Source organism: Pituophis catenifer, unplaced genomic scaffold (assembly GCF_029215685.1).
Source record: "Pituophis catenifer annectens isolate HBS135680 unplaced genomic scaffold, rPitCat1.0.hap2 SCAF_53, whole genome shotgun sequence".
NCBI lineage: Eukaryota > Metazoa > Chordata > Lepidosauria > Squamata > Colubridae > Pituophis > Pituophis catenifer.
The window spans coordinates 194,581-212,219 of NW_027256933.1; positions in this window are offsets into that span (position 1 = coordinate 194,581).

A 17,639-nucleotide genomic window follows, 5' to 3' on the forward strand; every position below is an offset into this window, starting at 1 on the left:
CCATCGGCCTGCTGTTTTGGGACATGTCCAGAAGTTGTGGTGGAGGTTCTCAAGAAGAGACTGGGCAGCCATTTTGTCTGGAATCTCCTGCCTGAGTAGGGGGTTGGGCTAGAAGACCTCTAAGGTCCCTTCCAACCGATTCCATATTCTGTGGACGGGGCCTTTACGCAGAAAAGAGAAGCTGGTACGTGGGCTCAGCCTGGCTTGGCACCAGCAGGTGGCACTACAGGCACTGAGCCATCCAAAGGCCATTGCAAGAGATCAGCTTAATGCAAGATGAAATTCCATCGAGAGCATCCAAGATTATTTCGTATTTGCAAAGATATACTGTATGTAGATGAGGCTTCCTCGACAGATTCTGGAGAGTTTACAGGTCTTTTTTTAAAAAATACGATAAGACCTTTCAACAAAACGGTGATTTATTGCACTCAACGTTGTACGCCATGGGTCCTCCATCTCAACGTTCCTACAGAAGGTCACTTGGGAATGAAAGTGCCTTCAGGATGAATAAAATGGGGAGTGGGTGACAATTTTGGGGGTCACCCTCTTCCATGATGCTACTGAAAGTTGACCTTCTAGGTTCCTGTTCTCCTATCTCCTGGAGGGTGGACATTGGCAGGTTCTGGTGGCCTCAAATGATCTTCTTGAAGACACAACTCATGTAGGATTTTATAGGGGAGCATCAGCCCTTTAAATTGGGGCCCCCAAATTCAGCTTCCACAAGGTAGAGGGGATTCTACAAGAGTCACCTTCAAGGGTTGTCTTACGTAGAATGGCAGTTGTCCACCCGGGAGTTGAGAAGAATGTGAGTCACGTTATGAGTTTCTATTATGTGTTGAAACAAAGAGCCTATTTGGATGGCTGAGGAAAACTCTGCATCACTACACATGGCACCTACTCCTGCGCTCCTTACTCCCAGTGGGGCTGGGTTAACACAAACCACTTCATGTCAGGCACAAAGGATCAGGACTGTACATTCAGTTGCTGCTCAAAAGGTTTATTGCTCAAGCAATAAATATACAAGAAGCGACCTTCTGAAAAGTAAAGGCGATGGGGAAATCAGACTCAACAATCGTGATCATCTCAGAGGCTGCCCCAAAGAAGAGGGGGTCAAGCTATTCTCCAAAGCACCTGAGGGCAGGACAAGAAGCAACGGATGGAAACTCATCCAGGAGAGAAGCAACTTAGAACTAAGGAGAAATTTCCTGATAGTGAGAACAATTAATCAGTGGAACAGCTTGCCACTAGAACTGAATGCTCCAACACTGGAAGTTTCTAAGAAGATGTTCATTTGCCTGAAGTGGTATAGGGTTTCCTGTTTAGGCAGGGGGTTGGACTAGATGACCTCCAAGGTCCCTTCCAACTCTATTAATCTGTTAATCTTAGATTTCCCAGTAAAATACCAGCTGGAACTTCTATTCCCACCATATCTGAGTGGAAACCAAGAAACTTTTCTTCTTGGTCTCTTCTTGCGTTGACCACACTGGAAGACGCCACATCTAGGAAGTCTGGTTCAAAGCAGTCCAACAGCCACTCAGATATTTTTACTATATTATCAGCAGATTTCTGCATGTTTTTTTCCCCCCCAAACTTCTATGTCTAGCATTAAACCCTGGGGTTTCCTGTGCTCTAACTGGACATATTTGAGGCTCTTCTCAATTAATCAAGCAATCAAGTTATCTAATTTTAGGTTCTATTTAATTGGGCCAAACTATGTTATAATAATAATTTTAATTAGCAATTTTATAATGTTTGTGTATCTATAGTTTTCTTGACTGTACACCGCCTTGAGTCCTACGGGAGAAAGGCGGTGTAGAAATATAATAAATAAATAAATAAATAAATAAATAAATAAATAAATAAATAAATAAATAAATAAATAAATAAATAAATAAATAAATCTCATTATGATTTTTTTTTTCCTGGGTGCCAATAAAGCATTCCTAAAAGCCTGGCACCACCCCAATGCTCTCCAAAACATTGCCATGACTAAGAGTTCCTCGTCCAGCGTGATATGAGCACATTCTTTCCATTCAGGTGTATGGAAACTTTTGAGCTACCAACAAACATCTCTTGGCTCTTTTGCAAACCGAGCTGATATCGGCAAGCTGGAGTCAGGCTGTGCAAAGCTATGTAGCTCATGCTCAGAACAACAGAGTTGGAAGGGACCTCGGAGATCATCTAGTCCAGGACTCTGCAACCTTAAACACTCAAAGAGCCATTTGGACCTGTTTCTCACAGAAAAGAAAACACCGGGAGCCACAAAACCTTTCCCGTGCCTGACTATTTCTTGAGTGGCCACAAAACTGCTGCTAGGTGGGAGACTACTAGAAGGAAGAGCTTGCTGGCTGCTAGAAAGGAAAAAAGCCCAGAATCGAGTGGATGTGATTCTACTGAGCTAGGGCTGCAGAAAAACCTTGGTTACCTAGGGAAAACCTGGCTAGAAGAAAAACACACACACACACACGTGTGTGTGTGTGTGTGTGTACAGTTAATATCTCGGGTTTCTTCCCGTGTAATGGCAAACATATCCCTAGAAGTTTGCCATTATACAGGAAGAAACCCGAGATATTAACTGTACACATATATATACCCATGAAAACTTACATAAACAAATATCTTTTTTCCTTTTTCGTAGGCTTTTATGTGCATATTCTTTCTAGCCAGGTTTTACCTAAGGTTTTACAACTAAGTTTACGTAGGTAAAACCTGGCTAGAAAGAATATGCATATATATATGCATGTATGTATGTATGTATGTATGTATGTATGTATGTATGCGATCACACACATTGCTCCTAGAAGCACGAAGCCGAAGACACCAGCCTGAAGATGACGAATGAGACTTCGTCGAAACGTCGCCAAGACACCTCCAATTTTACGCGGGAGAAAACCCGAATAACCAAAGACCTACATTGAGGTAGATTGAGGTCCTATATTGAGAGAGATAGATAGATAGATAGATAGATAGATAGATAGATAGATAGATAGATAGATAGATAGATAGATAGATAGATGATAGATAGATAGATAGATAGATAGATAGATAGATAGATGATAGATAGATAGATAGATAGATAGATAGATAGATAGATAGATAGAGATATAGCAAATGTTTCTTTTCCTCTTTCCAAATGAGGGAGGCCATTGAAAGCATTTGCACCTGATACAAGTTGCTAGATGAAGAACCAAAAAAAAAGAACAGCAGGGGGAAAGAAGCTATCACCCCCGCTCCGAAAAACCAAACTAAACCAAACCATTTTTTTAAAAAAAAAAAAATGAAATGAAACGAAACCTAAGCATGATGTAATATCCTCCAACACTTCAATCTAACCTGCCTCTCCTCCTTTCTCTTGGGTTTAGTGGCAGAAAAACGTGACGCCCACGCTTTCAACCTACAGCCTCGGCAGGAAACGTGCCCACCGCTGGTTCAAAGCACCGACCGCTTCCTATGGAGCAACTTGTTCCGTTGGGGTTTATTTTTTTTTTCTAGCTCTCCCCCAACTCTCACCTGGGGCCTCTTCGGTGATGGTTTCCTTTTCAAGAAAACAGAACCCAGATCCCAAAAGACGTAAGAATTTCTCCTTGCCCTCCTCCCAGATGCAAAAAAAAATAAATAAATGTGAAGTTTCGATAAACTAACTTCATCCTACCCTTTAGAACAGAGGTCTTCAAACTTGGCAGCTTTAAGACTTGTGGACTTCAACGCCCAGAATTCTCCAGCCAGCTATAGCTAGGATCTAGGATCCAGGTGTAATCTCCTTTTTTTTTTTTTTAATTTTAAAAAGCAAAACTTTATTCATTCTTAAAAACATTTAAAAGATACAAAAACTTGATTAAGTTAAAAGTTAACTTAATCAAGAAACAAATTTACATATACATATACAATAAACAACTTCAACTACTAACTAATTTCTATTATTATATATATACATATATACAAACCTACAGTGACATATTTCATTTTCTATCTATCTGACAGTGCAGTTTTTAATTATATTAATTTCCTCTAAATTTCATCTCTACCCATTTGCCCTCCTCTGATTTATCCACTGGTACCATCTATTCCATATTGTAAAATATTTTGAGTCCTCCTTATCCTGTAACTCTAAAGTTAATTTGTCCATTTCTGCGCGTGTGTATATCTTTTGTATTGGCTCCTGATCGGTTGGCAATCTATTTGTTTTCCAAAGTTGTGCTACCGCTAATCTAGCCGCCGTGATTATGTGAAGTATTAAATATTTTATATCATTCCTAATGTTCTTTTTAATCCAGGTGTAATCTCAGTCATAGCCAGCATAGCTGGCTGAAGAATTCTGGGAGTTGAAGTCCGCAAGTCTTAAAGCTGCCAAGTTTGAAGATCTCTGCTTTAGAAGGTCTAGGATCCAGGTGTAATCTCCATCCATCCATCCATCCATCTCTGGAGGCTTTCAAGAAGAGACTGGGCTGCCCTCTGTCAGAAATGGGGGTAGGGTCTCCTGCTTGGGCGGGGGGTGGGGTTGGACTAGATGACCTACAAGGTCCCTTCCTTCCAACTCTGTCGATCTGTTAATTGAGACATGTTCCTGGTTTGGGTTTGGTTGTTTTCTTGGCTGCTTTGCATCTGAACCTTTGCAAAGTTTGCAATTGTTTTCGTTTTTATTTCAATTCTCTTCACCGCCCCAGAGACACTCACTGAGATGAGTGGCCAAATACACCGGATGAACAAACAAACAAGCTCCTGTAATTCCCCAGCCAGTCGGCTTGAAGACATGTGGATATCAACTCCCAGATTAGGAGCGTTGACCTCCAGACGCGGAGGTTGCTGAAGTTGAAAAACACTGTCTCCACTGGAGCAGGAGGAGGAGCAGGAAGAGCAGGAGGAGGAGCAGGACAGGGATGGTGGGTTGCCTCCGGTTCGGACTGGTTCGCAATAACCGGTAGTAAAACTGGCGGGAGGCTCCGCCCACTGACCCGGACACCATCAGGAAACTTCTGCGCATGCACAGAAGTGCGTGGGGGACTCTGTTGCAAACTGGTAGTAAAGGTAAGTAGAATCCACCCCTGGAGCAGGAGGAGGAGCAGAAGCAGGAGGAGGAGCAGGAGGAGCAGGCGCACCAGGAGGAGGAGCAGGAGTAGGAGCAGGAGCAGGAAGAGGAGGAGCAGAAGCATCAGGAGGAGCAGGAGTAGGAGCAGGACAATAATGGGTTACCCCTGGTTCGGACCGGTTCGCAATAACCGGTAGTAAAACCGACAGGAGGCTCTGTCCATTGACCCAGACATCATCAGGAAGCTTCTGTGCATGTGCAGAAGCGTGTGTGTGGCCCTGTTGCAAACTGGTAGTAAAGGTAAGTAGAATCCACCCCTGGAGCAGGAGGAGGAGCAGGAGGAGCAGAAGCAGCAGGAAGAGGAGCAGGAGGAAGAGGAGCAGGAAGAGGAGGAGGAGGACTGTGGGGACCTTGGTGGTCTCTGAGCTTGGTTGTTTTCTACTATCCTTCACTGTTGCACAGTCCTAACACTGATGATGTTACCTAGTCGGCTAATGAAACGTCGGCCCAGCTCAAGGAGCGCCGAGAGGCCCTCAAATGAAGGCGTCCCAACCTTCTTTCAGGGCGGCCCAAACGGGCCCTTCCTTGTCCCTGTGGAGAAGAGCCTCCCTGGAGCTTGAATGGGTCCCTGCCCTCCTGAAGGACAACCTCCCAAGGACGACGTGTGCCGAGGGCCACGTGAGAGCTGGGCTGCTCCAGGGAGGCAGGAGGCTGAAAAAAGCCCACAAACTAATAGGCACCTGTAGCAAAGAACGGAGGCCGGCAGGCAGCTTTGTCCTTCGCTTGCCTCTTGCTTCCCCGTCTGCGACCTCGGATTTAGCTAGAAAGCTGTGCAAATTCCAAGTCCATGACGCTGGGAGCCCTTCCCTGGGTGGGGTGCTGCCTTCTTTGCCGGAGAGGTTCTTGCTTCACGAACGCTACTCGTTCGAGTGAAAGAACAACGGGAAAATGTGTAGGCATCAGGCTGAACAGGTTAAGGAAAGGACTGGGCTGCTCCTTCTGTGCACGAGGCTCGGTCCCAGCTCCCCTTCCCCAAGGGATCTCTCTGGATTACTATCTGATTGGATCCATTCATGGGGGATGGCGTCTTTTTTTTTAATTTGATTTATATGCCGCCCTTCTCCGGAGACTCAGGGCGGCTTACAATGCGCTAAGCAATAGCCTTCATCCTTTTGTATATTTATACAAAGTCAGCTTATTGCCCCCACAAACTGGGTCCTCATTTTACCTACCTTAGAAAGGATGGAAGGCTGAGTCAACCTTGAGCCTGGGGAGATTCGAACCTGCAGTAATTGCAGGCAGCTGGTGTTAATAACAGGGTGCTTAGACCACTGTACTATCAAGGCTCTTGTCCTAGCATAGGTGGGGGAAAGGCCATGGATTTGGCACAGGAAAAGATAAGGACAAGACTAGAGATGAAGTCAAACCAGAAGGTTCACTGGAAGTAGTCATTACGAATTTGAAAGTTTGGCAATTACGGATCAGTCATCCCGTGGGAGCAAATCTCTCTGAGGAAGAGCCCTCGATGTTCCGAAAAGTTGAACAGGATCAAAAAAAGAGGATGGGATAATGAAAGAGTATGATAGATTTGATCAGCTGGAGCTTACAAGAATAGGGAGGGAGGGAGGGAGGGAAGGGAAGGCAGGAGGGCATAAGGAAGGGAGCAAGAGAGGGAGGGAGGGAGGAAAGAAGGAAGAAAAGAGAAGGAAGGAAGGAAAAGAGGAAAGAAAGAAGGGAGGGAGGGAGGGAGGGAGAGAAGGAGGGAGGGAGGGAGGAAAGAAAGAAAAAGAAAAGAAAGAAAGAAAGAAAGAAAGAAAGAAAGAAAGAAAGAAAGAAAGAAAGAAAGAAAGAAAGAAAGGAAGGGAAGGAAGGAAGGAAGGAGGGAAGGAGGGAGGGAGGGAATAAGGAAGGGGGGAGCAAGGGAGGGAGGGAGGAAGGAAGGAAGAAATAAAAGAGAAGGAAGGAAGGAAAATAGGAAAGAAAGAAGGGAGGGAGGAAAGGAGGGAGGGAGAAAAGAAAGAAAAAGAAAAGAAAAGAAAAGAAAAGAAAGAAAGAAAGAAAGAAAGAAAGAAAGAAAGAAAGAAAGAAAGAAAGAAAGAAAGGAAGGGAAGGAAGGAGGGAAGGAGGGAATAAGGAAGGGAGGAAGCAAGGGAAGGAGGAAGGAAGGAAGAAATAAAAGAGAAGGAAGGAAGGAAAGAAGGGAGGGAGAGAGAGAGGGAAGGAGGAAAGAAAGCAAGAAAAAAGAAAGAAAGGAGGGAGGGAGGGAGGGAGGAAGGGAAGGAAGGAAGGAAGGAAGGAAGGAAGGAAGGAAGGAAGGAAGGAAGGAAGGAAGGAAAGAGAAGGAAGGAAGGAAAAGAGGAAAGAAAGAAGGGGGAGAGAAGGAGGGATGGAGGGAGGAAAGAAAGAAAAAGAAAAGGAAGGAAGGAAGGAAGGAAAGGAAGGAAAGAAAGAAAGGAGGGAGGGAGAGGGAAGGAAGGAATAAGGAAGGGGGGAGCAAGGGAGGGAGGAAGGAAGGAAGGAAGAAAAGAGAAGGAAGGAAAGAAAAGAGGGAAGAAAGAAGGGAGGGAGAGGAGGGATGGAGGGAGGAAAGAAAGAAAGAAAAAGAAAGAAAGAAAAAGAAAGAAAGAAAGAAAGAAAGAAAGAAAGAAAGAAAGAAAGAAAGAAAGAAAGAAGGAAGGAAGGAAGGAGGGAAGGAGGGAATAAGGAAGGGAGGGAGCAAGGGAGGGAGGAAGGAAGGAAGAAATAAAAGAGAAGGAAGGAAGAAAGGAAAGAAAGAAAGAAGGGAGGGAGAGGGGGGAAGGAGGAAAGAAAGAAAGAAAAAAGAAAGAAAGGAGGGAGGGTGTAAGGGAAGGGAAGGGAAGGGAAGGGAAGGGAAGGGAGGAAGGAAGGAAGGAAGGAAGGAAGGAAGGAAGGAAGGAAGGAAGGAAGGAAGGAAGGAAGGCTTATTAGCAGACAGTTTTGGGTATTGGGCCTATTGGGTTATGAAGAATCCAAAATTGCTAAACCATACAGGTACTCTTCAATTTATGACCATTTGAATGATAGTTGAATGTTACAAAAGTGGTACTAATACTTCACGTGATTTTGATTCTATGCCTCTGTTTATACAACCAAGGATTGTATTAACATACAAAGAACGGTTGCTTGTCTAGTCTAGTGAAAAGAAGGACCAGGGGTGACATGGTCGCAGTCTTCCAATATTTGAGGAGATGCCCCAAAGAAGAGGGGGCCAACCTATTTCCAAAGCAACTGAAGGCAGGACAAGAAGCAACGGATGGAAACGAATGAAGAAGAGAAGCAATTTAGAAATAAGGAGAAATTTCCTGACAGTGAGATCAATGAATCAGTGGAACAACTTGCCACCAGAAGTTGTGTTTGCTCCAACACTGGAAGTTTTTAAGAAGAGATTGGATAACCATTTGTCTGAAGTGGTGTAGGGTTTCCTGCCTAATCAGGGGGTTGGACTAGAAGACCTCCAAGGTCCCTTCCAACTCTGTTATTCTGTTATTACATTTACAATGGGAATGATAGGTAGACATGCAGGCATAATCTTCTAAGAATTAAAAAAAAGTTAGTTGAGTGAACTTCACCATCTCATAAAAGTGCATTTATAATGCCAACGCTTGCTATGTGGGAAAGGAAAGTGGATTTTTATTTTATTTTTTTTGTAATTGGAATGCTAGTTCCAGCGGAATCTAATAATGTCCCTTCTGCACATCAACCAATTGATAAAATTTTAATTCCTCTTCATTCAGACTCGTCACGTTGTTTAAAGCAGAATAGATATGGGAGCTAGCTAAGGTGAACGTTGAAATTTACGCAATCGTTCGCCATGTGCGTTAGGGCACTGGCACGTAAAAAAATTATGGTTGCGGAGGAAACAATTATTGATTTCCACACACCCCCTTCCCTCCCACCACCCTGTGCCCAAGGCAGAAATCCAATAAAAGTTGGAGGATAATTTTAGAATTATCACTACTCCTATTGGTAAGATGTTGCTAAACCGGATCGCATACCCAGTGGGAATTGAAAATCTTGCGTAAGCCCAGATCAAAGGAGCACGAGGAAAGAAACGGTGGGAGAAACAGGCTGGGGTGTGCCACATGAGTGAGCCAGGCCTGGGATGAACCGCTGGTGTTGATTAGCTCTCTACTTTTGAGTTTTTGTTTCTTCTGTCTTTTGGTAAAGCATAAACACCAGAGAAACGTAATCTGGAGCAATTTATGGAAGAGCTGGAGGCTTTCAACAATGGGCTGGACAGCCATTAGACTGGCAGTGGTATAATGCCTTGAGTAGGGGGTTGGACTAAAAGACCTCCAAGGTCCCTTCTGGCTCTAGGATTTTTTGATAGGTCTTCAAAGGAGGAAGAACTTACGATTATCCACAGATGTATTGGTGCTGCTGCAAACTCCAACATCTCCAGCTTGGCACCTCGCTAGTGTCCTACCATCAAAAGGACTAGGGGAGAGGGTGAGAGAGAGGAGGATAAATGGACAATAAAACTATAGCAGTTGTGTGAGAGTTGGGGAGGGGTACGACAGCTGAAGAAGAGCAGAGCTACATGGAAGAGGTTCGTACCAGGCATCTCCAAGGTCGATAACCCTGAGTGTGGAAAGTTATCAGCCCAAGGACCTCAGTGTTCCCAAAATATTGCAGTGACATCGCATTGGCTGAATTCGAACTGGTCACCGGGGGGGGGAGAGGGAATGGGGATGGAAGGGAGTAGTTTTGTATTGTTGCGCAGGAAACCTCAGATCCCGCCTGACCTTACTGCAACCAGCTTCTCTTCGTAATAGTAGCTTTTACTTCAACCAAATGGAGTCGAGGGTTTCCCTTTCTTAAGGGATCAGACTGGGGCAGGCCTGACAGCGGCAGTTATCACAAATAGTTCTCGACTTCCCACCTTAATGAAGCCTGCCCATCACGGCGGTAAGTCGTGATGGTTATTAGATGGTCACCCAGGTGACCAACCCAATTTTATAACCTCTTTTACCACAAATGCCTTGGTGGTTAAGTGAACCAGTGGTCCATTTGTGCCGAAATTGGAGGCCTGACAGTCATATGATCGCAGGTGGGTGGGTCGGCTATCAGAATAACAGAATAACAGAGTTGTAAGGGACCTTGGAGGTCTTCTAGTTCAACCCTCTGATCAAGCAGGAGACTCTATCCTGTTCTCGACAAATGGTTGTCCAGTCTCTTCTTGGAAGCCTCCAGTGATGAAGCTCCCACAACTTCTGAAGGCAACTTCCGTTCCATCGGCTGATTTGTTCTCACTGTCAGGAAATTTCTCCTTAATTCAGAATTGGGTTGTAAGGACCCCCAGGAACTTGTAATTTGAAATGTGTGAAATGCAAACAAAACAACTGTAACTTTACTCCATGCTACCTGTACACAAAAATCTGATCTACTAACGGCCAGGGAGAATTGGCGCCAGATAAGAGTCAACAGATTTCAAGAGGGACTGGACTGACGGCTTTTTCGGGGATGTAGGGAGCCCCAACTGATGACCCATTTGACCCTCAGGCCCCACCTGATCATCTCTTACAGAATGGTCGCTAAGCAGGCAGCCATAAGTGGAGGACGACCTGCAAATCTGTTCTCCAAGAACGGCAAGCAACCGAAGGCAAAGAACTTTCACAAAAATCCTTGGCGGTCTAAGCTCCAACCCCTGTGGAAAGACCATGAGCAGCCTCCAAAAAGCTTCCATCAGTTTTGGTCACCATGATGTCCATGTGCTTCCTAAATACAGAAGAGGTAGGACATGTGCTCTTCCATGTGCTGTCTTGAGTGATTTCATCCCATCCATCTCAGAAACTTCTTGTCTGGCCCACACGGCCCTGCCAATGTTGTTGGGAGTCTCCAGTAACTTTCGACAGTCTGGATTTTATGTTCTTTATTTTTAGGACTCCACCTCTGCTACTATTGTTTTTGTTGTAAAAGGAAAAGAGACGACTCACCAGCCGGATTTCCATAGTTTCTTTAGAGGGTGAAGACCTGCAGCAAGAAGAAAAGTTTAAGATTTGAATCTCAGTGAGATGAAGAGTCTTTAGCCAAGCAAAAGGACAACCCAGAATAGGAGACATAGAATCATAGAGACCCCAGAGGTCTTCTACTCCAACCCCTTGCCCAAGGCAGGAGTCTTGTACCATCCCAGTCAAAGGATTGTCCATTTGTCTACTTTTTTTCTTGAAATCCTCCAACAATGGAGCACACACGATTCTTGGAGGCAAGCCATTCCATTCATTAATTGTTCTCACTGTCAAAAGTTGGGTCTAAGTTGGGTCTCTCTTTGAAAAGCTTCCACCCTTTGCTTCTTGTCTTGCCCTCCTGTGTTTTGGAGAACGAGTCAACTCCTTTTTTCTCCATGGTAACCCCTCAAGTATTGGAAGACAGTTGTCACGTCCTTCCTAATCCTTCTCTTCAAGGCTAGCTCGCTCAACTATTCATCGTATGGTTTAGCCTCCAGCCCCCTTAGTCATCTCTGTTGCTCTTCTAGGATCCCAGCTTCGCTTTTTGGTATTGTGGTGGTATTGTGGTGACCAGAACTGGACACAGTATTCCAAGTGTGGCCTCACTAGTGTGGTATACCTAACCATGCTAGACGAGTACATTTATTTTGGCTATTTCTTCTCCAGGAACTCAACCATTCTGGAGGATGGATAAAGCTTGATGCCTGAGTATTGCATAACTGAATTGCAATTCAGTTTCACTCCATAAATGATGGTTGCATGGTGTAATGCATCGTGTGAATGTGATCTTAAGTCCTGCCGACCCTTCTCCATCACTCTAACCACAACACCCATCATCCCCCGGTTCAAGAAATGTGGAGGTGATGGTTTGCTGAACAAAAATGGGCCTCTCTTCCACAATGCAGGCTGGCCTCTCAGAGTTCTCTCTTCGAATAAGATGATGCCACTGCAATACAAAACTAACTAGGACTGGGTCAGAAGTGGGCTTCAGCAGGTTCTGACCAGTTCTGGAGAACCGGTAACGGAAATTTTGAGTAGTTCGGAGAATCGGTAAATACCACCACTGACTGGCCCAGCCCCCATCTATTCTCTGCCTCCTGAGTTCCAGCTGATCGGGAGGAAATGGGGATTTTGCAGTGTCCTTCCCCTAAACTGGGGTGGGAATGGAGATTTTACAGAATAGAATAGAATAGAATAGAATAGAATAGAATAGAATAGAATAGAATAGAATAGAATAGAATAGAATAGAATAGAATAGAATAGAATAGAATAGAATAGAATTCTTTATTGGCCAAGTGTGATTGGACACACAAGGAATTTGTCTTGGTGCATACACTCTCAGTGTACATAAAAGAAAAGATACGTTCATCAAGAATCATAAGGTACAACACTTAATGATAGTCATAGGGTACAAATAAGCAATCAGGAAACAATATCAATATAAATAGTAAGGATACAAGCAAGAAAATTACAGTCATACAGTCCTAAATGGGAGGAGATGGGTGATGGGAACAATGAGAAGATTAATAGTAGTGCAGACTTAGTGAATAGTTTGACAGTGTTGAGGGGATTATTTGTTTAGCAGAGTGATGGCGTCTGGGAAAAAACTGTCCTTGCGTCTAGTTGTTCTGGTGTGCAGTGCTCTATAGCGTCGTTTTGAGGGTAGGAGTTGAAACAGTTCATGTCCAGGATGCGAGGGGTCTGTAGATATTTTCACAGCCCTCTTTTTGACTCGTGCAGTAGACAGGTCCTCCATGGAAGGCAGGTTGGTAGCCATGGTTTTTTGTGCAGTTGAAATTATCCATTGAAGTATCCTTCCCCTGCCACGCCCAACAAGCAATGCCCAACAAGCCATGCCACGCCCAACAAGCCACACCCACAGAACCGGTAGTAAAAAAATTTGAATCCTACCATTGGACTGGGTAACCCAAAACTAACTCAGATTCAACTAAGCCCCACTAGTTTTTTGTCCTGGGGTCCTACTACTTCTTCCTCACCTCCCTGCCTGACCCTCTTATCTTCGGACACAGGATTCTTTCATTATGGGTTAGTTTCCCAGGCCACACAAACAAATTTACCAAGTGATTTTTTTTTTCCCCCTGCAGAAATCAGCAGCTGGAAAGCTGGAACAACTTCTTCCTTATTACGCACCCGTTCTTTTTCAAAGGTGTGTCTCCTTGCGGTGCTCCAACGATGTTGGGAATTGCACCAGGCGGGTATCGCTGGTACAGAGCGGACTCCTGCTTCTCACCAAAACCGCCCTCGCATCGCATGGAAAGACTCCAGAACCACCCCAGAGGCACACAGGACTCCGGATTGTTCCACGTTGGCTCGGGAAGGATAATTACAGTGCCAGTGAAAAGGCCGCTGTTATATAATTGCTCCTCGCCACGTTCATACAGGCAAACAATTCAGCATCTAATTGCAGAAACTGGAGAGCGCCTAATGAGTGGAGTTCGCTAGGAAGGAGCCAAGCCCAGCCTCGAGTAATCAGAATTGGAATGCAGCCTGTCCATCTTGGAGAAATTGAAGAGAAAGCAGGAGCTGGGATGCCGGTGCGTCACCTGGACAGTCAGGTAACCTGAAGAGAGTGAAGGAATGACTTGGCAGCCAGAAATGCAGACTCCAGGTGCATTTCCAAAGACCTGCAGAGCTGCAAACGAGGGCTTTGCAGCCAGCCAGCAATGCACCAGAGGCTCAGTGCCAAGGATATCTCCAATTTGGTTGGAATTGCGGTGGAGAAACGGAGCGGCCAGGTTTCATTTGAACTACGGGAAATCTACCAGACGCGCCAAGAGATTGATCTATCTACCTGCTGCACCATGCAGAGGGGGCTTTCCCCCCAAAAAGGGGGCTTTCCCTCCCCCAAAGAGCAAATTTGCTGTGGGAGGTTAAAAGTACAGCAGCTGAGAGGGGAGGAAATACCTGTGCAATGTGCAGAAACGGGACAATTTTCCCCAGTCTGCTTTGATGTCGCTCTTTGCGATCTGCAAAATTACCAAGCTATATCAGAGAGCGTGTGTCTGTTTGCATGTCCCTGTGTGTGCATACCAATTTCCTACATGTTCGTGCATGATTGTATCCTTTGGTATGTTTGCAGGGCTGTGTGCATACTTATACATGTGAATTTCTACGTGACTGTGTGCCTGTCTTAATGCTTGTTTGCGTTTGGGTAGGGGAGTCCCACAAAGATGTTTTGGGGGTGCATCGCACACTGTGTTCTGCGCATGCCCAAACAAAGCTATTCTTGCAGCATTCAGAAGGTCTGCATATTTTACGCCTGCGTGCATATGGTTGCCATGTATACATTTGGCTCCTGCTTAATTTTATTTCGTCAAACTCGGGTGCATTTTGCAGAAGCATGCAAATGTTACAGAACTTTGCCTGTCTTCCGGAAGATGAGACTTGTGGGCCTTGCAAATTGTGCACAGTCGCACCAATGTGGTTGCTCGACAATGGATAAATACGGCGTGCGTCCCAGTGCACGCATTCATATTTGGGTGTGAGAGAGCCTTTTGCGTATGTGTGTATGCGTGTGAGTTTGTGCAGCCGTAGGAATCCGAGTACCTTCTGCAGGTCTATTTGTATCCTACTCTGCACAAATGGGTAGGGGTGCTTCTTGTCCATCTGTGGTTGCGTCGTTTTGTTCTATCTGTGCACTTGCGTGCAAAACGAAGAGCTATCGAGCTGTACGTGGCAATAATTGTGCATGAGTATACTGTTGCTCATAGGAGAAATAATATTTTCCTATTTGAATATATGTTTGCTTTTCTGCCAGAAAATCAGATCAGCCACATCCCATTCGTAGGGAGTTGACTGTTTCTCGTTCAGAGATACCTTTTGCCCACAAAATAGCAGGTGGTTTTGGTCTCCTCCTTTCCTTCTATCCTAATTGCCCACTTAAATTCTGATTTAGGCATGGATGGAATCTGCAGCATCTCTCTCCTGGAAACCTAACGAAGTCGTGTCAGGATCCTCGGTTGCTATTCCTCATCTGGCTTGTGCAGATGTTCAGAAATGACTCCAGCTACGGAGTTTATTCTGGGCTCTCCACCTTTGGGTAGTTTTGAAGAGGTGGGAAACCACCTCGCATAAACAGGCCTCTTGGTTTTTCTTGCACATTGATTTCTCTGTTCTGTTCTTCCCAACTCTACAATTCTAGGATGCCGTGTTTCCAACAGCCCATCCCAAATGTCTTTCTTGGATTTATGAACCTTCAGCCTTTCTGTGGTGAACATTCTGCTTTAGAATCTGAGCCCAGATTTGTTGTGTTAAATTGGTCGATTTAGCCTTGTGAAGACCAACGAGCTGGTTGGTGATAAGCTCGTCCCCACTTTTGATTTGCAAGGGATGGGACTTCTGGAAGCTACCTAATAAAAGGTTCATGTTCTTGTATTTTTTTTTTGGAAGCTGAACTCAAATGTCAGCGTTGCAACGCTGGCATAGAGGGAGAGCAGAGGACAGCGAAAGATAAACTCTGAAACTTTTGCCTGCAAAATCCCTTTGAAGCTTGGTTGTCGTGGAGATCAGGGGAGGGGGGCACATTCCTGAGAAATGACGGGGAAAAGAAGTCTGAAGAATGACTTGGAAGACAGCCAATGAGAAGCAGAGACTTGGGGGTCGGAAAGGGAGGGATTGGGAGGCAAAAGGTCAGTCTTGTCCGCGCGGAGTCATGATCCGGTGGCTGAGCTCAATTAAAGAAAGATTTCCTTAAAGATTGGCAGTTTGGAGATTCATTTAATTTTGAGACAGCATCGCAGTCTGACATCAAGGGCAATTTGGTTGGGTCCCATTGAGGAGCCCCTTGCGTGGAATTTCTCCTATCCTGAATTTTTAGGTATATAGGAAGGCATTTCTCTGCAAGGAGGAATGAGTGGAGGAATAATGTTAATATGTACTCTGCAAGAAAATGAAAGCAAACTCCACAAATCTGGGGGAATTCAAGTAGAAAATGACAACATGGATCTAGGACAGCCATTACATAATATACTGCAACAGGCTTGTCATTGTGAGTTTTTCCGTAACACCCAATGATGTGGCAATCCTGAGGAATGTTCTCCCCCTTCCTTGATACTTGCTGGGCAGCAAATAGTCACTTGTCCACGAAACTTCCTCCTCTTCTCCTCCTCCTCCTCCTCCTCCTCCCTGAGATTAGCAGGTACCAGCCATAGACATGTTTTGGATGGGAGAGGTTGGAAAACCACAAAGAAGGCATTGACACCATTGAGTGGAGCTGTTCTCTGCAGCACCAACAGAGAGGCCAACCACGTTAAGGTGGCAGCTACTCCCCAAAAGTGGTCAGGGCTTCATTTGTGTGGGCATGGCTCCATGTTGGTTTATTGGACACCTTCCCCTGTCTCCACTGGTTGCATTTTAAGCTGCATTGAATTCAAGATGTTCCCACTCAAGATCCTGTTATGGGTTGAGAGGAGGTGGCCTCCTCCTTATCTTATGTTTTATTGGAGGATAGGTGGGTTCAGCTGCACGTCGAGCTGCAGGAGGCAACTGGACTTTCTGGTTTTTCTTTGAAGACATTTCGCTTCTCATCCAAGAAGCTTCCTCAGCTCTTCCCCACCATCCAGTCAGAGCTGAAGAAGCTTCTTGGATGAGAAGCGAAACGTCTTCAAAGAAAAAACAGAAAGTCCAGTTGCCTCTTGAAAAAAGCACCTTTGGGATCCCCATGGAGGGAAGTAAGCAGTGGGGTACCACAAGGCTCCGTCTTAAGTACTCTTCATAAATGTCTTAGATGAGGGAATAAAAGGGAAAGTCACCAAATTTGCAGATGACACTAAGCTGACAGGAATAGCCAACACCCCAGAAGACAAACTCAGGGTCCAAAGAGATGTTGACAGACTTGAAAAATGGGCCCTATCCAACAAAATGAAATTTAATGTGGGGAAAAGCAAAATTTTATACTTAGGCAGGAAAAAAAATCAAATCAAACAATGGATAGAAGCTAATCAAGGAGAGAAGCAACCTAGAACAATGAAGAAAATTAATCAGTAGGACAATTTGCCTTCAGACGTTGTAGGTGCTCCAATACTGTAGCCTTTTAAGAAAAGACTGGACAGCCACTTGTCCAGAATAGTATAGGGCCGTGACGGTGACCCTATGACATGTGTGCCACAGGTGGCATGCGAAGCCATATCAGTGGGCATGCACGCGCCGGCCAGCTGATTTTCGGGCCTTTGGGGCCCACTGGAAGTCGGGAAACAGGCTGTTTCTGGCCTCTGGATGGCCTGGGGAAGGCCTATTTTTCGCTCTCCCCAGGCTCCAGAGGCTTTCTAGGAACCTGGGTAGGGCAAAAACAGCCTCCCCTCCCCCTCTGTGGCCCTCCAGAGGCCAGAAATGGCCCCTTTGCCAACTTCCAGTGGGACCGGAAGGCCTGTTTTTCACCCTCCCCAGGCTCCAGAGCCTTTCTAGGAGCCTGGGGAGGGCGAAAATGGCCTTCCCAACCCCCACCCTCAGAGGCCCTCTGGAGGCCTCTGTCAGTTCTTGCTGACTCACCAGTGAAGACGGCCCCTTCGGCACATAGCTCGTGACAGCTTCCTCCTCCTCTATATCATCCTCCGAATCAGCATGCGAGGATAAATCAGCCTCCGGGGCTGGGGTCACAACACTTCATCTGTATAGTCTGGATGAAA